At 35.5% G+C, this 4,971-nt stretch overlaps 1 non-coding gene across 1 annotated transcript; it reads left to right on the top strand.

Moving 5' to 3' along the window:
• Nucleotides 1-268: 268 nt before the first annotated feature.
• LOC122125072 lies at nucleotides 269-374 on the top strand. The gene has a single exon (XR_006150720.1). It is a non-coding gene; the product is annotated as a U6 spliceosomal RNA (small nuclear RNA).
• The last annotated feature ends 4,597 nt before the right edge of the window (nucleotides 375-4,971 follow it).

The raw sequence follows: 4,971 nt of genomic DNA, 5'->3' as shown, positions 1-4,971 counted from the left end.
GGACCTATTGCTACAATGAGCTGTACAAGTCGTTATTTCGAAAAACGAACTTTACAACTCTGGCCCTGTGGGGGGGGGGGCGGGAGAATCGTGGGGGCGGGGGCATTTGGGAAGGGAGAGGAAGGGGAAACAAAGAAGGAGGTAATAATGCTTGATAAGAACTTTTCTTGTTATCTTGCCCAGGTAATTGTAATTCCTCTGTATGGTATTTTGATAATAAAAAAGAAAAAGAAAATCAATTCCACTTTATATATTAAAAAAATGTTCTGTGCTCTATTCGGTAGCACACTCACTAAAACATACCAGTACAGAGAAGATTAACATGGTCCCTGTGTAAGGATGAAATGCAAATTTATGAAGACTTCCACATTTTTACAAGAACAGCTGCTGGATAGGATGTGGCCAGAAGGGAACGCTATCTCATTCTTGGTGGGAGTGTACACTTGTTCAACCACTTGGAAAGCAGTACGGAGATTCCTCAAAAGATTCCACCTAGAGTTCCCCTATGACCCAGCAATCACACTTTTTTGCATTCACCCAAATGATCACAAAGAAGAGCATACTAAACTACCAGTACACTATGTTCATTGCAACATTTTTTTACCTTAGCTAGGTTAGGGAACCAACCCTTATGCCCCTCAGTAGATAAATGGATCAAGAAAACGTTGTGTGTGTGTGTGTATGTGTGTGTGTGTGTGTGTGTGTGTGTGTGTGTGTGCGCGTGTGTGCGCGTATGTGTGTGTGTATGTGTGTATGTATGGGATTCTATTGTCCATCAGAAAGAATATTACCCAATTTGTTAGAAAATAGAAAGACTTGGTAAAAATTATATTAATGGAAGTAAACCAAGCCCAAAGAAACATAGGTCCCATGATACCCCTAATTTGCAATAACTAATATATGTCTGGGATAAGCAGAAAAGGTCAAAAGCTATGTGCATATGACTAGATAAGGTGATCTTAAAGCTAAATGAACCCCAAGATTGGGACAAAAGCTGTTTTTTTTTTCTTTCTTGCTGTTGTTTCTAATGTATTTATAATGTACAATGTGATTTTTTTTTGTTTTTTTATATGGTCCTCCTCCACAGTATAACCCCTGTTTTCGCTGTATTTGTTGTTGGTCCGTCTGCATCTTATATATACAATTCTCTAATTTGGGGAGGGAAAGTGGAAAAACAAAATGCTTAAATGGAGCTACAGGTTGACCCATTGTAACAATGAGATTCACAAGACACTATATTGAAAAACGAACTTTACAATTTAGGTGGGGATAGGGGTGTGGTGTTGGTGGGGTGAGGAATGTACTTGTGGAGGTGGAAGGGAAGGGATGGTGGGGGAAAAACAAATGCTTGATAGGAAATAGACTCATTACCTTGCTCATGTAACTGTAACACCTCTGTATAGTATTTTTACGATAAAAAAAAAACATTTAGAAATGCTCTGGGATGGAAGAGTTTATTTCCATTATTTTACCCATATAATGTCATTAACAAAGAAATTAATGCAAAAAATGACCTGAAGATATTTTGAATAAGTGTGTGTGTGTGTGTGTGTGTGTGTGTGTGTGTGTGTGTGTGTGTGTGTGTGTGTGTGTGTGTGTGCAGGCCTGCATGTGGGCATGCTCAGAATTTGAACTCAGTACTTCAAGGTCTTGCTAGGCCTTTCCTCTCTAGGTTAGTGAGCTACTATATGAGCTACATCTCCATTCCTGGACCTTTGCTAGTTCAATTAAATTTTTGAAGAGTAATCTTATGAATTATTGTTGCACTGCTTAGCTTCCAACACTTATCCACAGATCTCAAGCTCCTGAGTAGATATGCCGAGTAGACAGGATTACAGGTGTGACCAACCAGGACAAGGCTTTAAGAATAATTTTAAAAGTAGAAGAAACTTTACTTCATGGGAGTCTGTTTTATCATTTCCTACTTTTAAAGCAATTTGGAGTGATTACATGTGAATTTATTTCACTTTGGGATATTTAAAAGACAGTAAGTGATGGTATTTAAAAGTTTTAGTACTTTGTAAAAAGGATACAGGAACTGTGGGACAGAATAAATTTGGCACTCTTTGGACCTCTATTTATAATCTCAGCTCTGTGCATGATAACCAAATGTCACCAACACAGTCTGTGTTGAAGACAAAATGTGACACAAAACAGTTACCATGGGCAATAATTGTTATGCTATTATTTATTGGACAATATGAATATTGAATTGAGACTTTGAAATACTTAACATAAATTTCTATAAATGAATTTTGAGTTTAGCCAGCAGTTTTTTTAATACTAAACAGAATTTGATATGTATTACAGAAATCATTCCATGAAGTGAGCAACTAGCAGTAATGTTATCTGTTGGCTATGCTTTCCTTCCAAAGAAGCCAGGTGAAAAACTTCTCATGCTGTAAATTAAAACTGGTTATCTTATGTCTTGATACTATAAAAATATCAGGGACAGAATAATGAAGGAATGTTGTAGACTAAGTGAAAGTCCATATGAATATGTGCAAAATTGATAAAATTTAAAAGTAAATGAGCAGTATATTGTGTTTTACATCATTTAAGTTAAATTGCAAAAATAGGGAAGACCCAGAAGAATTAATTCTCTTTTTCATATCCTATCATAGGTCCTTAGCATGATGAACACTTTCCTCATTCTTGTAGAGGCATCATCAGATAAGAGGAACTCTAGGTTTTTTGTTGTTTCCTTCAATTTATTCTTCGGTTTGAAATTTGAAGTACATGTGACTGAAAGAAACCAAGGAAAATAAGACACTCAGGCTTTAGGAAGAGCAATCTCTGTAAAATAAATAACATACATATAGCCTTGGAAAAGGTCCAACCAAATTGAGTTATATAGTCTCAAGCGTAAACAGAAAATGATTTAAGAAATATCATGTTATTGAAAGTTGAAAAATGTTAGGAGTTGCTCAATTTTTTCCTTTCTACTACCTTCAATTAATTATTGATTTTGTATATAGAGATTAAAGATGAGATTAACAAGGAACTTGATTAAAAATAGACAAAAGTTCTGAATAGACATGTTTTCCAAAATGCCCTGAAAATCACCAGTGGGTTTACAAAGTTGTGTTTAATACTACTTCTGTGCTGGTTTAATGCTTTGTGAACAGAAGTCATTAGAGAAATGCAATTAAAAATTACAATGATAATACTTGGTAACTATTATAACTCATAAAAAATCAATGGAACTTGGTGTGGTGGCAAAAGCTGGTAATTCTAAGAATTTTGGAGGTTGGAGTAAAAGTATTTGAGTCTAAGGCCAGTCAGCAGTACTGCACATAGTAAAAACTTGCCCTTTCAAAAAACTCAAAAGGTAATACTGTTAGTGAGAGTGTGGAGAAAAAGAAATTTTCTACACTCTTGGTCACAATACCGGGTAGCATTCTCTTTGTAGAAAGTAGTATGCAATTTTCTAAAGAAATGCGAAGTTGAAATATCATCTGACCCACCAATCATGATTATTTCTCTCTGGGTAACTCATAAATATATCTGTAGTTCATTGTTAGTCACATTATTCACAACAGGCAAGATATCAATTGAAGTTATGTGTTCAACTACAGACTAATAAAGCAACTGTGGTGCCTACACAAATATAGTTTTCTGTTTCATCCTTAAAATAGCAAGAGACTTCTCTCATTAGCCACAACTTACAATGACCTGAAAGATGTATTCTGAATGAAGAAAAATGTTGTCTTCTGATCTGTGTAAAACCACAGACACAGACACAGACACAGACACACACACACACACACACACACACACACACACACACACACACACACACAACTTTAAAAAACAGAAATTTTTCAAAAAAGTAAAGCAAAGTGGAATTGCTGGGGCATTTAGGTCACAATAGAGATGATAGTAGATGTACAGGATGACCAAGTATAGAGTTGTACAACATGAGGATACAGGGGACAACATTGGCCTTACATAGGAATGAAGCTAAGTAAGTAGGAGTTGTTCTTCCTTGTAGGGGTTGCTCTTTTAGTTGTTCTTCCTTCAGTAATGGATGAGATGAACGTAATTCTTTAAATATACCTGCTTGTTTGCAGAAACATTAACAAACAATATAGCAAGAATGTTGTATGCTCAACATAGAACAAAATATCAAATTAAAATTCATGAGATTATCCTTGATATTTACTAATTATTACAAATAAGGACCTACGTTTCTATAAGTCTTGCTTACTTCACTTAATGTGATTTTTTCCCACGAACTTCCATTTCCTTACAAAGGAGGTGGTATCATTCTTTCTGATGGAAGCATAGTATTCCATGTGTATGTATGTGTGTATGCGTGTGTGTGTAATATTTTCTTGATCCATTCATCTACTGAGGGGCATCTGGGTTGATTCCATATCTTAGCTATGGTAAATAATACTGTGATAAACATAATTGTGCTTGTACCTTTAGTGTGGCCTTGTTTGTGGTCACTTGGGTAAATGCCCAGAAGTTGGACTACTCGGTAATAGGTGAGCATTATTGTGTACACTATGGATAAGCTTACTAGATGAGCAGAATAGCTCAATTGGTATGTACATAATACCATATAAGGTGATTACAAGTGCAATGAACTTCAAAATATATTCTTTGTTGTTGTTATTCTTAATGTACTACATGATTTCTTTTTAACTTTTTGTGTTATTCTGACTTTTATCCCCTGTAGTCACCATATTTGATTTTGATACCCTGGGTATTGTAAATATGTTGACATGAACTAGGGAAGGGAAAGGGAAAAAACAAAATGGTGAAACAAAGGACAAATGTGGAACCTATGCCACAGTAATATTCACAAGACAATATGTTGGAAATGATCTTGGGGGCCACAGGGAGGGAAGAGGGAGAACAATGGGGGAAGGGGTAACAAGTTAGAAAAGCAATGAATTTATTACCTTCCTTATGTAACTATAACACCTCTGTACATTGCCTTGACAATACAATTTAAATAAA

The sequence above is a fragment of the Dipodomys spectabilis genome, unplaced genomic scaffold, assembly GCF_019054845.1.
Source record: "Dipodomys spectabilis isolate Male_0828 unplaced genomic scaffold, ASM1905484v1 ptg000259l, whole genome shotgun sequence".
Lineage (NCBI taxonomy): Eukaryota > Metazoa > Chordata > Mammalia > Rodentia > Heteromyidae > Dipodomys > Dipodomys spectabilis.
The sequence above is the reverse complement of the archived record's forward strand: the minus strand, read 5'-3'. Positions and strand labels throughout refer to the sequence as shown.